The sequence below is a fragment of the Apodemus sylvaticus genome, chromosome 16 (genome assembly GCF_947179515.1).
Source record: "Apodemus sylvaticus chromosome 16, mApoSyl1.1, whole genome shotgun sequence".
Lineage (NCBI taxonomy): Eukaryota > Metazoa > Chordata > Mammalia > Rodentia > Muridae > Apodemus > Apodemus sylvaticus.
Window position 1 is genome coordinate 8,096,678 of NC_067487.1, and position 19,655 is coordinate 8,116,332.

Below are 19,655 nucleotides of genomic sequence, written 5' to 3' on the forward strand. Positions count from 1 at the left end.
CATCTCATCAGAGTGGAGGCCTGGGTTCTCGGTGTTAAAATCCAGGTGGGATGCAAGATGTAGACAGACCATGTCCCCCAAGGGCCTGGGAGACAACGAGAGGCTTGCAGAATCCTGCCTTGTACTTTAGCATGCCACCTGGAGCAGGCCTGAGAAGAGGCAGAGAGTAGCCAGGCTTTATCCTAAGGCTACAGGCTTCCCTGTGGCACTGAGACCAATGCCCTCGATCGATGGGTTTCCACTGAGGTCATTTCCTATAATGTTCTTGGTTCTGTTTTTTGTGGGGTTGGGGGGCAGTTTCTCAGAAAGAAAATAGAGCATGTTAACATACACATACACACACACACACACACACACACAACACACACACACACACACACACACCATGGCTTAGCTCTAAGCTAGCTTCTCCTATGGCTGCTCCTGAGCTAGAGGAACCAGGCTGAACGCCAGCCTCTACCTTTCCCTGCTTCCTGACAACCTGTGACCGGTCCCCTCGGATCCCTGCCGCCCTGACTCCCCCCCCCCTGCCCCCCGGCCAACCCTTCTTCCCACAAGCTGCTTTTGCCAGGGTGTTTTGTCACAGGAAAAGTGACTGCAATGCACATGACATCCCTGTGTGTCATCTTATCTACTTTTGCATTCCTACCTCCCATCCAGGCCTCTCTTATGCACTCACTAAATGCATGGGCTCCAACTTTCCTATGTGCCCAGGGCTGAGCCAGGGTAGACCCCACCGCCTGTTCTGATTTGGTGGAACTTAAGAATGGCGTCCTCTCTGGGCCCGGAGAGGCTAGATAGCAGAAGCATAGCTCTCCCTGGGAAGGGAAAATCAAATGGGTTCTCCAGGTAGACTGGGGGTGGGTGACGGGGGGGTGTGGATCAGAGTGGGAGGGATCAGGTTATGGGGAAGGGGTGGAGGGAGACAGTGCAGGGAGAGACATCTGGAATTGGGGGGCATTTAGGGAGTGTTGTGGAAACCTGGTGCAGTGGAAATTTTCTGGACCCCTACAGAGACTCCTAATAATGGAGGACACAGAGTTCGAGCTGGCCATCTTTTGTGGCCAGCTGAAGCTTCCAGTGGTGGGGCTGGGTTACAGTCGACTGAGCTGTTGGCCCAGAAGGTCCCATAGAGATCCCTAAATAACCCAGGCTAGGACATAAGGTCCTACTCTGAAAACTGACAGTGGGACCTCATTGCCAAGGACAATTTCAAGTCAGCTCATTGAACATATAAAGGTCAAGCTGGTATGGGATTGGAGCCTTTGCCCCTACTGCAGGCTATGGAAAGAGAAACCTGTACACCAACCCAGCCACAAAACCCTCCCCTGCAGTCAGTCCCGCCAAAATTCTTGCTGGGGTATTTGTGGCACAGAACTTGTGGGAGTGGCCAAACAATGTTTGCTTTAACTTGAGAGCCGTACCACTAGAGGGAGCCCATGCTCTACACTGCCTGGATGGCCAGGAACTCAAAACTACATAGTCCAAAGACCTAAAGTAGAACCAAACACAACGGTAAAATAATAATAATAATCAAATGAAATGATTCCTCGTGATGTTCTGCTATACACATAGATCGATGTCTTGTCCAGTTGTCATCAGAGAGGCTTCTCCTGGCGGGAGATGGGAGCAGGATGCACAGACCTACAGCCAGACATTATGCGGAGAGAGTTTAAATTAGGGGTCTCCATCGGTCCCTCCCCTCAGAGGTCAGAGAACCCTGTGGAAGACGGGAAGGAAAGACTGTAGGAGTCAGAGAGGCTGGAGGACACCAAGAACATGGCGCTCTGAATCAACTAAGCAGGGCTCCCAGACGCTGAACCGGCAAGCACGGGGTCTGCAGGGGTCTGCATCCGGTCCTCTGCGTGTATAGTATGGCTGGAGCTTGGTGTCCTCGTGGGACTGCTAACAGTGGGAGCAGGAGTGCCTCCGACCCTTGCTGCTCGAGGCTCTCCCTCCTAACGGGTTGTCCTGTTGAGCCTCGTTATAACAGCTTTCACCTTGTCTTGTCCTGTATAACCTGACCCTGGTCTCTTGGAGGCCTGCTCTTTTCTGAATAGGAAATGAAGGAAGAGTGGGTCTGGGGCAGAGGTGAAGCTGAGGGGGGCTGGAGGGGTGGAGGGAGGGGAAACCGTGCTTGAGATGTATTGTACAAGAGAAAAACCTATTTTCAATTAAAACAGATAAAAAGATGACCTTCTCTAGGTCAGAAACCAATGTTCGTTGGCCTCTCCTGGAGCTGGGCAGAAACATCATTTAAAAAAAAAAAATCACAGTTGAAAACGTTTGCATACTCACAGATCTCAGTCCAGACTGGTAAAATGCCACCCCTCCCCCCTCTTCCTCCTACTGCTCTCCGGACCCCACAACCTCCAGAACATGGCTGTGTTTGGAGAATTATCTCCATTTAACTTTTAAAAAGCTGTTTATGTCTAAGATGTTCCAGAGTGCTCAAAAGAAATGATTTCAAACACTTCACCTCCTCACTGTAGGAAGCACGGCATCTGCTTTTTTTATTCATGTTTCTGAAAGGGGTTCTCTACTCAGTCACCACCAGCCACCCCGCAGGGCCGCCATACTCCCTCCGAGGGAACATCTGACAAGCCCTTCTTCCCCAGAGGTTCTGAGTAGGGCAGGACACCCTGAGCCGAGCTGTCCCCAGCCCAGGATCCCAGGCAACAGACTGTAAGCATCTGGGGGGAGAGGAGTCATACAGAGACATTCAGTTCAGGGCCTCAATTCAAGTCCAACAAGATTGGTTATTTTCATCCCTTATTCACCCACAACTATCATGGTGTGGAGCAAGACATGAATAAATGGACAGTCTGAGCTAGGATCTACACACATGGTTAATGATCATTTCCGGTGAGCCTAGATTCCTCCTGGATTCTTTGTTTGGTGCTACAAGACCAATCACCAAAACCATACCGGCTTAGGCTTACCAAAGAGATGCGTATTCACCCACGTGCACAGCACTGTTCAGGGCAGTGAAGGGATGGAGAAGCCGGATTGAAATCGCACCAGGTAACAATTCCGACAGGTGTAAACCTGATCGAGCCCTGAGAACATTACATCAAAACAAGGAGAGCTGCTCAGAAAATAAACGGAGTCCTACGATTCCACTTACATAAGGCAGTGGCGTTAAAGGGAGACAGCTGGCTTCCACATAGCGGCGAGGAGGAGGTGTCCGGGGAAGGCATGCTGAGAGCTAAGGAAGAAGAGACACGAAGAAGGCCAGGGAAGCAGCAGGGAAGGACCATGGGCAGAGGAACAGGCCAGTGCAGTGAGGCTGGAAAATGGGAGAATGTGGAGAAGCAAGAGAGAGGAAGAATAAATAGGAAACTTCTGCTGAATGGGCATGTAGTTCCAGTCCAGGATGCCAGAAATTCAATTCAGCCTAATTAGTGTGATTAATAACATTCACAGTATGCACATTTTACTGGAAAATAATCCTCACGATCTGTCATCTCACTGTTTCGTGGGCTTTGGAGCCCGGCCTCAGCAGGCTGGTGGTATCGAGTCAGAGACCTGTCTCCTCCCGGATGCTTCACAGGGCAAGACCCAGCGCTCATGTCCCCCAGGCTATTTAGTCAATAACTAGGTCTGAAACTCTAGCATCTCTAGCTGTCTTGTTAGCTGTCATCTAGAAGCCTGTCAGGTCTTTGTCCTACAGGCCTTCCCCTGACCAATTCAAGGTCCCTGAACCCAAGGACCATGAAGTCACTCTCGGACTGATGAGATCTGATGAGGTATGGGCTCTACCTAGATCCATTCAAAGTCAACTGGATATTAAAGTAAGCACAAACACACAATCCCATCACCTTCCTGGTTCTTCCTGATGTCCCGGGGAGGGTGTGGTACAGGGTGTGTGTGCCTGCTAGAGAGTCTTGTGGGATCCTTGTAAGAGTTTTACCTGTCTGTCCAGCCTTTGCCTCTGCAGGACCGGCCTCAATGAATCCGAATGACCCCAATATCAGCAGGCGATGGTGGGTGAGCTGACATCCTCTTTGGCTGAAGGACCCCACGAGAAAGAGTCTACAGCGAGATGCGGAAGGAGTGAAACAAGTCTGTTCTAGAGACCCCTGCCTGCTTTAAAGACCTAAGAGCCTCCTTGATAAGACACACACAACGGAAGGGCCAGCAGGAATCCCTACATCTCTCTGGCAAAGGAGCCTCTTGTGGCTCTCAATTAAGCAACACTTCTCGGCTTAATCATCGGGCTCCAACTGTTCCTAGACTTGAAAGCCATAAAAGTAGGTCAAGCAAATGATTTCAGGCCTCCAGAGCAGGAGCTCCTGCCAATCCACGCATTCTCTGGAAGCTGTCGCTACTTTGAGGATGGGCTAAGGAACAGTTCCCCACAATGGCTCCCCGTGAGGGACCCGAACCCCAGGTGACCAGCCTTGCCACAGCAGACTCTGCAGAATGGACCAGGTCTTCTCCAAGCAACTCGGGCTATCCTAAGGGACAGCCAAGGTGGAGAACCAGATAATCATTTGAGGAATAACTTCTACTCCCATAAAATCATATACGTTGATTTCACCTAAGGAGCAGTCAGCTTATTAGAGCAAGAAGTATAACCCTTCAGGGAGGACAAGTGCATCATGGGAGGAAACTGGCTGGGTACAGCTGGGGTGGAAACGGCTCATTTCAGGACACCCAGGCTCAGCTGGTGAGCACTTACAGAGTGTGCCCCCCCCCAGGACCAGATGCTAGAGGCACAGCCAATTGCACACAAGATGGACGGGGACCTTGCCTCCAGAAAGCTGCAGTCCCCTGGACACGTATTGTGCTGGCTGATTGGTCCTTAAAGTGCTAAGGGCCTGGAATTTTTTTATGGGGCATAACTTGACCATTTTGCGTTATTTTTTTGGTAAGAAAAATACAACATGGCTGTGTTAAGGCAGAGTGTTTCTTGACATCCTTTCCTTCTAGAAATTTATGAAGTTGTAGAATCTCCCTCTCTCTTCTGTCTCTCTGTCTCTCTGTCTCTCTGTCTCTCTCTCTCTCTGTGTGTGTGTGTGTGTGTGTGTGTGTGTGTGTGTGTGTGAGCCATGGCTCCCTGAAACTGGGCAGCAGCTGTAGGAGCAACACATTCCTCTTTTGTATGCTTGGAATTTCTCATACTGAAAAAAAAAAAAAAACTAACAAAATCAAATTTTAAGGCAATAAATCAGAAGACAAATAACTCAGTGATTACAAGTTTAAGCTTTCATCATGTTTTTATTTATCACATGGGTGCACATGTGTGATGGCACAAACTTGGAGGTCAGGGGAAAAGCCTGTGGAAATCATTCTTTCCTTCCACCATGTGGGTCCCAGGGATAGGACTCAGGTGCTGCTGAAGCCCCGCCTCCCTGCAGATGGGGTGTTCATGGAGGGGAGAGAAGGGAGGGAAGGATGGAGGGGAAGTCTGTAAGGTGGAGGGGGGTGAATGCAAGTCCGGGATCATCACCCTACCCTTACCAGTACCCACTTCAGGAGGCTCACAACTGCCCAGGTCCGCATCCAGATCTCACACTTCTGGCCCTGCAGGCACTGCTGTCTCCTGCACAAATCCACGCATGTGCATAACCATCATTAAAGTCAAAAAAGTAAAACTTGATGAAGTGTACCATGTTGGAACATGAAGTTAATCTGAATCTATGTTCTTGGGACCTGGTCACTCATGTTTGGCTCCAAAACAAATGGTCTCTTCTCTCCTTTGAAGTGGGAGGCATGCCGTTGACAGGAGGGTGCTGTGTGTTCTTTGTACACCTTCAGGAGAGCACAGGAAACAGTTGGGATTTATACTGAACGAACACACGAGGCCCAAATCAGTCCTAGAGAGAGAAGTGGGTCGAGAAGGCTGAGGAGACGCAGGACAGACATTGATGCTCGAGCCCCAAATGGCACCATCAAGAGTGTGTTGTGGAGTTCCTGACTCCCCACGACAAGCCTTGTTCATGTTCATCAGGTCTCTCCACGAGCAGCCATGAGAGCCCGCAGCACAAAACAGTCCTAGCATCGTCCTGGCACACGACTTGGTGGCATAGTCCCGTGGAGGGTCCTTTTCCCATGCAGTCTCCTAATGTGGGCAGTTGAAGGGTGGCCCCTTTTGAGCCATGGGGGAGGCATGAGGCCTGGCATAGGCCTCACATGTTGGCACAGAGCAGTAGTTGGATCTGCCGTGGCTGGCATTCATGTCATTCACCCCATTTCTTCAGGCTTCAAATCCAAGCTAAGTGTGTGTGTGTGTGTGCATGTGTGTGTGTGTGTGTGTGTGTGTGTGTGTGTGTGTTTAACTCTGGTATGCAAAGCTCCAGCTTCAGCACATAGCCAGTCTCTGAGAAGATGGTATGACTACACTGGAATCCTGGGTAACAGACCTAAGGGCTCTTACTCCTCCTCAACACCTGTGTCCCCAGGCCCACAGGGGATCCAACGTCTTGAGTAGTTACAGCTTGTTTTATTTAGTGAGGTCACTACAATCCTGTCTTACTGCATGTGGCTTCTGCTCCAAAGCTGCTAACAGGGAGTGGCGCCAGCCCAAGAGAAAGAACTGTGCTGTAGTCAACAAAGATGGAAGGACTGGAGATCCAAAGGCCATTTAGACATCAGACACAGAGATGCAGACTCGGAGGCTTCCCAGCTGGGTTTCTGGTCTTGCTTTGGTCCAGGATTTCCTCACTATGGTCCCTTCCCTGTGCTTTGCAGTGGCAATGTGTATCCTGTGCCATGATATGTAGGTGTGGCCCCCATAGATTCATGTGTTTCAATGCTTGGCCCATAGGGAGTGGCACTATTAGGTGTAGCTTTGTTGGAGGAAGTGTGTCACAGGGAGGGTGAGCTTTGCCGTCTATACTCAAGCTCCGCATGTTTTCCCGTGTGGAACCCAGTCCCTCTCTGCTGCCTGCGGATGCCATGTAGACCTGTCAAGTCTTTGCTTTGTCTTTACACCCGGCCTGCCCCGTGGAGGCCTTCCTCTGTGTTTCACAAGCTCCCTGGCAGTTGGAGCCTGCTGCACTTGGTCTCTGCCTAGCCTTAGCCACCTGTACCCCCCACCTCTGCATACACAGGGGTGTCTCTCCACAGGCTAGCCCTTGTGATACTCACGCTTCCTAGTTCACGATCACCCCCCCCTTAGTCTCCCACTACTCATACAGGGTCCTTCCTGGAAGGTGACACCAAGACCCCAGGACTTATCCTCCATGTTCTTGTCACATGCATGGGTGTGGCCCTGCTGGCCCCATGGGACTGCCTGCTTTGATTCATTCAGTTTAGTGACACAGTATCTTAGCACACAGATATTCTCTCCTGGACACATTGAATTGGTGACCGAGTAGAAGTTGGCTCTGTTCTTCCCTACACGTCTGTGGACTTGTCGGGATTCCTCCCTAGTAAGAACAAGTAACCAACAACAAGTTAATCTGTCTCCTGGTGGCAGCTGTGTGGATGAGAGACCATGCTGGTCTTCTAGCTTCAGTGTGGACCTCAGGACAGTCTAGCCCCTTTGCAGCCCGAGAGCCTTGGACGTTCCACAAGCTCTGAGATGCTGGTGGAGCGCAGCATGTTTGAGATGAAGCGGAGGAGAGAAGGAAGCCCAGTCCCAGTAGCTGACCGGGAAAGGCAGAGCAGGGAGTGTGCCTTTCATGAGATTCCTGGGGAAAAGCCGGCATCTTGGGGGTCCATGGCTTAAATGTCTGATAGATTCAAGGACATTGGGGACTCACTTTATCTCTGCAATGCTTGGGCCGTGTTGGTGTGTGTGTGTGTGCGTGCACGCACGCCTGTGCATGTGTGTCAAAGGGCAGTTCTTCCCTTCCACTGTTGGTCCCAGGGATCATTATCAATTAAATGTCATTACTTTTCAAGTGTTTGCCCATTTTTGACAATGCACTGACAAACAACAAAATGAGAAGGGCATGTTTCTTCCTGCCCCGCCCCCGGCCTCCTCCCTCCGTCTACCTCTTCCCAGGGACAGCCAGCAAGCAGAGATGCCGATGCCGGCAGGCTCTGCAGAGGTTCACTCCTTGCTTCTCTTCTCATGCTGGCTCACACTAGACTCACGTCAGCACCTGCACAGCCTTGCTCCTCTGTGGACGTCCCAGGGCTGACCTGTTCCGACCGACCAGTGCTTCCAGATCCTCTCTTTCCATGCGATAGTGACTCAGCACCGGGCAAGTCTGTCCACTCTCACTTACCAAAATATGCACTGTCCAACTTCCCAAAACTACAACTCCGAAACCAAAGAGTTGGAGCGCCTTTGACCTGTCGACATCGATCAAACCATCCTCCAGACAGGCTTGATCAATGACGACCTTGGCCCCCACAATATGACAGGAACAAAAACTGATCGCTTGGCTTTGCATTTTCTACTGAGGTAGGCCATATTTTCACGTTTATTAGCTGTTAAAATTTATCTGTTTTTCCAGCTCCCCCCTTCGGCGACCTTGTTCTGCTTGATTTGAAGGCATTCTGTATTTATTTAAAAATTAGCCCTTTGATCCAGCACGCTTTCAGTTTTTCATAATTTTATGCTGCTTTGCATGAGGGGAGTGTTTATGCTATTGAGCTTGTATATATCTTTGCTCGTGTTTCTTGGATTTGAGTCCTATCTTCCCCACTCCAACAGCGTAACGTTCAACAGACTTTAATCCGCACTCCTCCCGAGACACAGTGTATGAAACAATTGCTGCCCCTGACCTGCTTGGCAGCAGGCAGATTGTGAGATGTAGGGTCACCTGGGATATGGTCCTCTGGGCATCCATGCTGAAAGGATGCTTAGGTTGAGATGGGAGGCAAGCCCACTATGGGTGGTACCATTCCCTGGAAAGAGATCCTGGGTTGTGTAAATGTGAGCAAGTGAACTGGACACAAATATTTTGTTCCCTCCACTTCCTGACTGTGAGTGACATAGGCCGGTGCCACCGTGACTCTTCTGCCATGCTGGACTGTGCCCGGTGCTGTGAGCCACAACAGACCCTTTCTCCCTTAAGTTGCTTTTATCAGGGTACTTCATCGCAGCAACAGAAGTAACTAAGTCAGCACCTATGCACAGAATTTCCACCCTTCTAAACGTGAGGGATGGAGAACAGTAGGTCTATGCTGGGCGTGGTGGCACGCGTTTAATCCCAGCTTCTGGAGTGGAGGCCGAGGCAGGCGGAGATAACAAGCCCCTGGGCCAGTTGTATAGCTAACGGGTACAATGGCTGACCTTTTGCTCCTCCTAACTGCATAGCCTCCTCTCCTTCCGGTCCCGGCAGCTTCACTGTAAACCTCACGTTCTGTTATCAGATGAAGTCCCTATGGCCGGACTGTCTCAACCCACCAGCCACCCAAGTAATGACGAGGAGACCTTTTTATTAATATGAAGCCTTAGGCCTTAGCTTAGCCTTGTTTCCAATTAGCTCAAAGGACTTAAATTAACCCGTTTATACTAATCTACGTTCTGCCAAGTGGCCTGTCACTTCTCCTCAGCCCCAGCATGGCGCCTGCTTCTCCCTCTGTGTCTGCCTGACAAATCCTTTACCCACACCTTGCCCCTTCCAGCCCGTTTTTACCCAGAGTTCCTCTCTCTGCCCAGATGCCCCTCCTTTCCTGACCAGCTATAGGTCATCAGCTCTTTATTAAATCAGTCAGAAGGCGATGGAGAAGGATATTGACACAGCGCCGAGACTGGTGACACGTCATAAAAAGAACAGGAAGTTTTTGTGTGCCCAGAGAAGGGACGCTGCTTTGAGCTGCAGAGGCACTAAAAACGGACACCCAGAAAGAAGCTCAGCCACCAAAAATGAGATGGAAAAGGAGTAAGATTGGTGGTTCTGATGCTTGATGAAGCCGAGTTCAGGAGTGTCGTCACTCACGCATTTGCCTCGTTGGCGTTTCTCCTTAATGTAGAGCGTTTAGCTTCATTTACTTAATGACTACGACTGTGTACCTATGGTTTCATTTTAGAAATGCAATTGTATTTTGATACCTTGTACAAAGGAAATTTTGGTTCACCATATGGCTTAATTTATTGTTCTTGTAATTCCTCACACATTGAAGATTAAAAGTGTTTCCCCCATAATAAATAAATAAAAATAAAAATAACAACACCAAAGTCCAACCTATACTCAACTCTCAGCATGTACAGAAATTAGCATTTGAATAATATAAAGACATCTTGTACACACAGTGCACAAGGAGATTATCCCAACAATTCTCAGAGTGGTTTTAAACTGATGCAACAACACCTTTGTAGATTTTGCAGAAACTGGATATACAACTAAAATTCCAGAGGAAAGGGGAAACATCCTGCCTGTGTATGAGAGGGGGGGGGGAGGGAGAGAAAGAGTGTGTGTGTGTGTGTGTGTGTGTGTGTGTGAGAGAGAGAGAGAGGGGGGGGGAGGGAGGGAGAGAGAGGGGGAGAGAGAGAAAGCGTGAACACAGGCGCATGTGTAAAGTGAGGTCTTGAAATAATACTTGTAAACTAAAAGTTTCCATACCAAGTCTCATGTCTATTCATAATGTAAAACACAGTCAAACTTGGTAAGTCCCCACAGATTTAATTTACGGTTTCAAAAAGTTTAAAACCTCTTAACTGTGAGCACCTTTAACATAAAAATCAAGTCACAAACTTCAAACATTTTATTTTTCAAAAGGGAAGAACCAGGGGATAAAATCGATCAGATAAAAACAAAACAAAATCTAACAGAGAAAACCACCAAAACGTTGCAATTCCTTGTCTGTGACTTGTAACCAACTGGGGTTCAAAGATATAGATTCCCCTCCCTTCCCCCCACGCCCTACCACAGCGAACCTCTGTCCCAGCTCCATGGCCTACAGCACACAGCTTCTCTCTTTGACATAGCCCAGATCCAGTCCATACCTGCAACTTTCCTTGGTGAGCAGTTACTGACAGAGTCCCTGTTCCCTGTTGAAACCTCATGAGCTGGGTCTCCATTTCTATAGCCAATGTACCAAACGCTTCCCCATTCTACACACAAAACAGTTCCGAAGGCATAACAGCCACCGGGGAAGGTCTAACTACGGAGCAATGGTCCCACTCTCAATATCCATTTCTGACCTGGCTTTGTTGGTTGCTGCAATAAAATACCCCAAAGGGGGCAACTTAGCACTTTGTTTCAGCTCACAATTCCAGGTTATAGAGCATCATTATGGAGGGTCAAGGCAGGGCCTGAGGCAGCTGACCGCATCCTCCTTTGAAAGCGGAGATAACAAGCACATGCGCGGTTGGTGTTCAGTCGCTGTTCTCCTATCATATAGTCCAAGTGAGGCTGGGTTTTCACGTATCAACCGGCATAATCAATACAACCCACCCAGACCCCTCTCCCGCTTGAGTTTAGATTGTACCAAACTGACAGCTGAAACTAACCATTATTAGGTCCAAGACTCAGGAGGGCCGGGCAGTGGTGGCACATGCCTGTAATCCCAGCACTCTGGGAGGCAGAGGCAGGTGGATTTCTGAGTTCGAGGATAGAGTTCCAGGACAGTCAGGGCTACAAGAGAAACCCTGTCTCGGGGAAAAAAAAAATAACAAATCAAAAAAAAAAAAAAAAGACTCAGGAGGCCTTATTTCCCTTTGTGCTCACCCCTAAGTGTACATCTTTGAATGGCTTCTCTATCGGCACAATGAGCCAAACTAAGAGTAAAGAGACAAGTCTATTGGGGGCGGCTCCGGTGGGTTTCCTGATCTCCTGGGAGGTCAGGGAAATCTGGCATCCAGGGCTGGGGTAGGTGCTTCTTAAAGGGGAGGGGGAGAAGTGGGGTGTACCATCTACATGATGGTGGGGTACTGTGGTTAGCCTTATTCGGAGACTTTAGGGCCCTTCAGGGTAGTCTTTGGAGCCTGGGACTAAGAGCTGGCTTTGTCCAGTTTTTGCACAGGCTGTCTTCATGGGCTTTTGCAAGTGCAGGCTCCTAGACATAGGAGGACAGGGATGTTCCAGGCCAACTGTCAGTTTTTGTCTCCAAACCTCTGACCTAAAAATCTTGACATTAGTTGCCTTCCTCTGGGCTTCATCTAAAATTCCTCTGCAAAGCCACACTACATCCAAAGAAAGAAGCGGCTCACCTGGGTGACCTGGGTGCAGGGCAGGTCCCTGTGAGGCAGGCCTGGCCTCAGACCTAGCCAAGTCCTTCACCATGTGGCAATGTGTTGGCTGAAACCAAGCCTCAGATGAGTGATGCTGAGAGATGGGACCTCTGTGGGGAGGTTAGGTCAGATGGGTGTAGCTCTTGTGATTGGGATCAGTGGCCTTCCAGAAGAGCCTGGCGGAGGCTTGTGAACCTGGAAATGATGCCCACAGGCATAGAATCTGCCAGAGCAGACAGCACCATTCTGCTCACAGAACAGCGAAGAAATGCTTGCTATTTATACATGATTAGCTTAAGCCCCTTTGTCCTAAACTAGGATGGCCCAAGACAGAGCTCCACCTCAGTGTATATGGCCACGCCAAAATGAAATGTTAAGCCTTTAGCAGATGGACAGGGGCTTCCCAGCAGAGAAGGAATTCAAGGGAGCATTGCTGCCCTGGATTGCAGCAGTTCCTCCTCTGGGTTGTTCTCCTCCTATCAATGCTGCTGAGTCTTCCTTATCTGCTTCCTTCACTCCCTCTACACTGGTGTGAAATGAGACTCCAGCATGTATGCTCTTGCAGCCTTACATCTTCTGCAGTGCAGTGCCCAAAGGTTTATTTACTTTATCATCCCTTTTATTTGAATTATTGATCAGCCATACCCAGCATATATTCTATTTCATGAGTGTTTATTAAGCTTGTGGATACAATTCCTCCAACAAGGTTACACCCACTCCTACAAGGCCATACCTCCCAATAATGCCACTCCCCGTGGGCAAAGCATCGTATGGGGACCATACCTACCAAATTCCACTCCACGGCCCCCACGGGCTTATAGAAATAACATAATAAAAAATCATTTAGTTCAACTTCAAAAGTCCTCATAGTCTATCACAGCAATGTTTAAAACTCAAAGGTTTAAAGTCTCTTCTGAGAGTCATGCACTGTTTTAACTGTAATTCCCGATAAAATGGAAGTCAAAAGGCAGATCACATACTTCCTACATATCATGGCACAGGATACACTTTACCCCCACATTACATATAGGGAAGGGAGCACAGTGAGGTAAGACTGGAAACCAAGCTGGGCAAACTCCAAACTCTGCATCTCCATGACTGATGTCAACTGGGCTGGCTCCCCTTGTTAGCGTGTTCCTCAGCAGGTACCCCAGGGCTCTGGCATCTCTAACCTCTTGGGGTAGTCGTGGCAATCCAGGCGTCACCCTCACAGCTTCACACAATGGCCTCTCTGGGCTTCTGTACAAGGACATCCTTGCCATGCATCTGCCTTCAGCAACTTTCTTCAGTGGTAGAGGGAAATTGTATAACCCCTTTCTTATTATCTTTGACCCCAATGCTAGAACCACATGCCCTTTGACCTTATTACCTTTGACCCTAATGCCAGCAGACCTGACAAGTTCTGCTGCTTGCTAGGGCTGGAACACGGACCCCTTGTTCAGTTACATCATCACCAGCTTTCGGTTACCAGTGGTTTCTATCACTGTCTAAGATTGATTGTCACGGAATTTGCTCTGTAGACCAGGCTGGCCTTGAACTCCGCATGCCTCTGTCTTCTGAGTTTGGGGATTAAAGGTGTGTACCACTACGACTGGACCCAAGCTTTTCTTTAATTCCTTTTCACAAGGCAGGAGGGTAGCTGGGTGGGATCCTGCCTGGAGGTCACTGCTCCCTTAATTCCATTTAATAACTTTAATCCATTTATCTCTTGAACATGGGATTTAGGTTCTTTCCATTTCCTGGGACCTCTTTAATCCCTGAACCATACATTTTGTATTTTTTTCCCTTCTTGGCTTGCTACCTTTGATCAAAACACTCTTCTTAAGAGTGAACCACAGAACAGGTTCTATCCTAGGCCATTTTAAGATTTTCTTTGCTAATGCAATTAATTTAAATCTCTTCACCTTAGCTTCAGGCAGACTCTTTGGGCAAGGGCAAAAAGCAGCCACGTTCTTCACCAGAATATCATTAGGAACAATCTCTAGGTAAAATACTAAAATTCTTCTCCACTGAAACATCTTAAACTAAGTCCCCACAGTTCAAACTGTCCTCAGCACCATGGTTTCCCATGCTTCTAATAGTATGATCCCCATCTAAACCCCATCTAAAGCATTTCATGGCTTTCATAACCCAAAGTCACCAAAGCCACAGTCCTCCAAACAAAAGAACAGTCAGGCCGATCACAGCAACACCCAGTCCCTGGTACCAACTTCTGCCTTAGTGAAGGTTTCATTGCTGTAAAGAGACACCACGAGCAATCAACTCTTACAGGGAAAACATTTAACTGGGGCCGGCTTGAAGTTCCAGTACATTATCATCTGGTGCAGGCTATTTGATCACATTATGAACCCTAAGACTGTGAACAGGAAAAACCTTGTTGTGGTCTTTTATCGAGAGCTTTGTTTACTGGAAAGATTGTGATGTGGCTCACCCCTAGCACCACCTTTAACCCAAGAGCTTTCGGTTAAGTAAGAGCTAATAAAGTCAGTGACAGGCCAAGAGCAGGGCACACAGTCAACGGCGGGGAGCAGACATAAGAAAGCCAGGAAGGAGAAAGAGGGGTCTTTGAGTTGAAGGGTATTTGAGACAGTGTGGAGAACAAGGAGGAGCTTTTCCCTTCTGGGATGTCCGTGGAGTCAGAAGGTTCAGCTGGTGCTTTCTCTCTTGGCCTCTCTGAGCTAACAGGCTTTCACCACCGCATCTGGGTCCCGAGTCATCACATTGGGCAGTGTGGCAGCCGGCAGGCTACACGGTGCTGGAGAAGCCAGGAGCTCCACATCTAGATCTATAGCCAACAGAAAGGGACTGTGTTCCATTCTGGGCGGAGCTTGTGCATAGGAGATCTCAAAGCCTGCCTCCAGTTGGCACACTTTTTCCAAATCCACTCCCCATGGGCCAAGCATTCATACTTAGAAGTCTATGGGAGTCATACCTATTCAACCCACACACTGTGTCTTGCCATTGAATCTATCCTGATAGCTGACAAGCCTAATACTGCTATTGCTTAAAATGAACATACTTCCTGACCACCAAACCCTTCCAGAAGCATGCTGCCACCTGTGCTGTGTGTACAGGCTGTAATGTCTTCTGTTCCCACTTTATTTTTAGTGGTTTGGCACTGGCTCTCTAATCACTACCCCACAGGTGAACACTGGATGGAGAAAGAACGGTGACAGCTGTGGTGTGTGGGGTCCAATGTTCCTGCCCAGCTGCAGCCCAGCTGAGTTCTTGAGTCGCCCATTACGGAGCTGTCTGTATCTCATGGCTGAAGGTGAGCCACGATTTTTAATTTTTACATTGGTGTTTTGTTTGCATGTTTCTGTGCGAGGGTGTCAGACCCCTTGAAACTGTAGTTCTAAGTAGTTCTGAGCTGCCATGTGGGTGCTGGGAATTGAACCGGGGCCCTCTGGAAGAGCAGTCAGTGCTCCCAACCAGAGTCATTTCTCCAGCCCCGGGCCATGATGTTTAAGCAGCTCTGCTAGGCCTCTGGCTGCAGAGATCCCCACAACCCCACTGCAGCTTTGCTGTACCAGTGACAGACCATCTGAGCCTCCTTCAGTGTATCAGCTTCTCATCCAACCTCCCTCCCTGCAAATCTCAGCAGTGAGTCTCAGGGGCCTGGCTTAACCAAATCTTGATTTATCAAAACACACACACACACACACACACACACCCCAAACTGACGAATAACTGGCTGGCAGAACTGATAGCCTGAGTTTGACCCTTGGAATCCACAAGGCAGAAGGAAGAACTGACTCCCACAGGTCCTTTAGCCTCCACACCTAAGCCATGGCATATATGTGACCACACGGGGGCATAAACAAGCTTCAAAAAATTAAGAAGTCCCCTCTGACACAGCCATCTCCACTGGGAACGGTGAATGTCATGAGGCCAGCACAGCTGTCTAACACAGACCAGACCGTGCTGAGTCGGACACTGTGGCTGCTGTCCTGTCTCTCACTTTTAGGTTTCCAGCTCTGTATGCTGCGTTGTTGGGGACTTTCTGTATTAGGACCCACTTTATGTCTTTTCCTGAAAAAACTGTGTTTGTATCTTTTTAGGAAAGTTCTTAACTTACGATCCCTTTTGCTTTTAGGGAGATAACGCTAATGTGGCTCTATTTGTAACTCATTCCCTGGAAATTGTGATAAATGAGCATTAAGCTATGAATTTCTAAACGAGGCCCTGAATGCAGGAATCTTCTTGGAGTATCTATCACTAAGCAAACTCAAGCAGTATAATTGGAACAGGATAAACAGAGATAACTGACAAAATCTGACTGGCCAGGAGAGTTAGTAGCAGATTCTAAGGCTCCCTTTACATTTAGAACTCTATCAAAATGTAGTTTAAAGAGAATACGCCCCTGACTGTAACTCAGTAAATAAAGCAGGCTGAAATAACCTTTCCCTACTTTCTAGCACAGATGAAGAAATGATACAGTAAAAGGAATTAGGTGCAAGCATTTGCTATTCACAAAAAGACCAGTTCAGATATGTTGTTTGTCAGGAGTGCTTTATAAACTGCAAGTACCGCCAGCCTGAGAGCAGGCTGTAATAAATGTTTTTTGCTTTGACAGAGGCATTCTTTAGTCCTTTGGAGTTATACAGCTGATAACAGTATAGAGCTGTTCTATTTGTACTTTCTGATTATGACTGAATCTGTAACCCTGGACATGTAATGAAAATATCAACACATGTCCAGATAATCATTAATCTGTCTTTGTTCTGCGAAACCTACATAAGACGCAACCTGATTGCTCATCAGTCAGAACTGCAAGACCCCCTCCTGACCCCTACACCTGACTCACTCCTCCCTCACAAACTCCTTATCATCTCTTGGGCCACCTTGTCAAAGAACCGGGGCTGGCCTCAGACACCCCTCCCCACAAATGTAAAAACTTAGGAAGTGCACACAACACTTTCTACACCACCACAATGAAGGGCACCTGCAGCATGCTTGGTGATGGAAACAGCCCATGTGGGGCCTGGTCATCAGCTCCCTGGGTTGTAACCTGGTTGCTGTAATCTTTGCGAACTGGCTGAAGTATTTAAAGATGTTATTGGGACACGTTTGTTGTTACCAAAATCCACTTGGATAAACACTGACATACTTTTTTTTTAACTGAAAATCATTCTGACACAAATCTTAGAAACCACTCAATGAGAACACGAATCTGCATCAGTTCTTGAGTACCTGACTACTTCTAAAAACAGGCCCAAAGGGTTCCAAAAAGTTTAATTCTAAAGACGGAGAGATTAAGTGGCATAAATCAAGTGTGCAGAATTAAATGGCTATCATCTAACTTCTGTGAACCTGGATAAGTTCTCAAATACTCCTTCTCTGACCCTTAAAGAGATTTCAGCAGTAACATGAAGCACCCTGCACGATCTGATTAAGACAACAGCTTTGTGGTTAAGATGCAGCTGAATCAGTGGCTACGATCAAAGACTCCACAGAACAGCAGCAGATTATATTAGCAACGACCCAAGTTCTACACACTTTCATCTACCTCGTTTGCTCTCCTTGATCAAAGTTTTGTTCAAAACAGTAAATAAATAAGGAAACCGGAAATTGGGAGTCAAGCTGTAAGCCAGTGCCCAGCACAGCAGCCTCATGCCACTCGGTGGATGCTGTCAGAACCCTTTAGCAAGGACAAAACTGCGCCAGAGGCCTGCACTGGGTCGGTCAGGAAGCAAGCTACCTTGACAGCCAGCTATGGCTCTTGATATAACCAGAGTTCAGTGCTTTGGAATATTACTTCTACCCCAGTGTATCTAGTGAGCCCAAAAGGCTCTGTGACTTTCTGCTTTGTTAGCTCACGGGTTTGTTGGCAGGATTCAGTTCCCAAGATGGTGTGCCTGAGTTGGCTGGACATAGGCTGGCCCTTAGCTGGCTTCTGGTCACTTGGTGCAGGTAGTGACACCCCTGGGTTGGTGATCCTAGACTGTATAAGAAAGCAGGCTGAGCACCCTCCATGGCCTCTGCAGCAGCTCCAGGCTCCTGCCCTGCTGGAGTTCTCGTCCTGATTTCACTCACTGATTATTATTAACTGGAAGTGTAAACTGAAATTAACGTTTTCCTTCCCAAGTTGCTTTGATCATGGTGTTTCATCACAGCAGTAGCAACCCTGACTGGAACACGAGTCTTCTACAACTTAACTGTCCCCGTTCCACACACTACAGACAAGTCAGTATGTGTGGTACCGCCCCAAGCCCCACAACACACACACACACACACACACACACACACACACACACACACACACACACACACAGAATCTACAAGGACATGGATTCTCAAGTTGGAAGGCATCACTGTCAAGGCCTGGTGATGGCCACAGAATCGGCACAAGTCCACTGCATGTGGCTGAGCCTTCCCCTAAGAGGCAATGGTTCATTTTCTCAAAGTGCTGAGGGGCACGGCAGCCACAAGTGTGGCTGTGTGAAGATCGCAAAGGTTACAGACAGCTAAGAGCTCAACTCTTGGGACTGTTACTTGTATGATTGTCTCCTGAACTCTGTATTTACTTATCTCTGGTTCAGAGTAGCCTTAAATCTCCATAGTTCACTATTTAAACATTTACCTGTCCTCACTCAGTGACCAGCTCTACCCAGAGACCAACAGTTTCTGTATTTGTTTTGTGAACTTTTAAGACACATGACAACATGCTTACTTCTCCACCAGCAGCTGATTTCCAGTTCCCTGCCCAGGTCCTGTGCCAACACAGGCCTTTGTCGTGACTTACGATGTGTGGAATGACTGTGCCAGCATAGGACACCCCCACTGGTGTGCAGCACGTTTAGAAGCAGGCATGTTTTACCCAGACTTTGGTGCTGTGGCATACACTCCTAAACTCAAAGGAAACAAGAGGTTTTTCCCTAGCCTTACTTTTTGAATCTGCATGCATCTGGATGTCTGTGCAAGTACATGCAGAAACCATGTCGGCATTCCCTGGAGCTGGGAGCCATGACATGGGTGCTGGAACTGAACTCAGGCCCTCTGCAGAGCAAGCAAGTACTCTGAACTCCTGAGCCGCTGCTCCAGCCCCAGAAGGGTTTAAAGTCTGTCTTTTACTCCACCTACAAGGATGAAATGGCTACTTTACACCTGCTCCACAAAGCCACTTCAGTCACCACTTAGGAAATAGAAGCGCACACAACTCTCTATGCAAGGCCAAGAAGTCCTACAGACACACGTCTTTACTTCCACAAAGTACCTTAGAGGACTCAGACAACTTACTGAAATTGAGAAGAAAATACACGTCACTATAGGCATTCACTGGAACCATTTTAAATATCCTAGGACCCAAAGGAAATGCACGCTGCCTGAAGGGCTCCACATCTGTGTGGCACCCAGGACTGCCACCTGGCCTGTACTCCCAGTAGGATCTGACCAAGAATCAGAGTTAAGTATCATCTGCTAAGGGGGTCTCTACAAGCTGGCATCCAAGCTGGCACAGCAACTCATACTTATAAGCCCCGTACTTGGGAGGCTGAAGCAGGAGGGTCTCAGATTCATAACTTAATAAAATCATGTCTCAGAAACGATGCTGACGCTGTTCAAGTTTGGTGAGGAA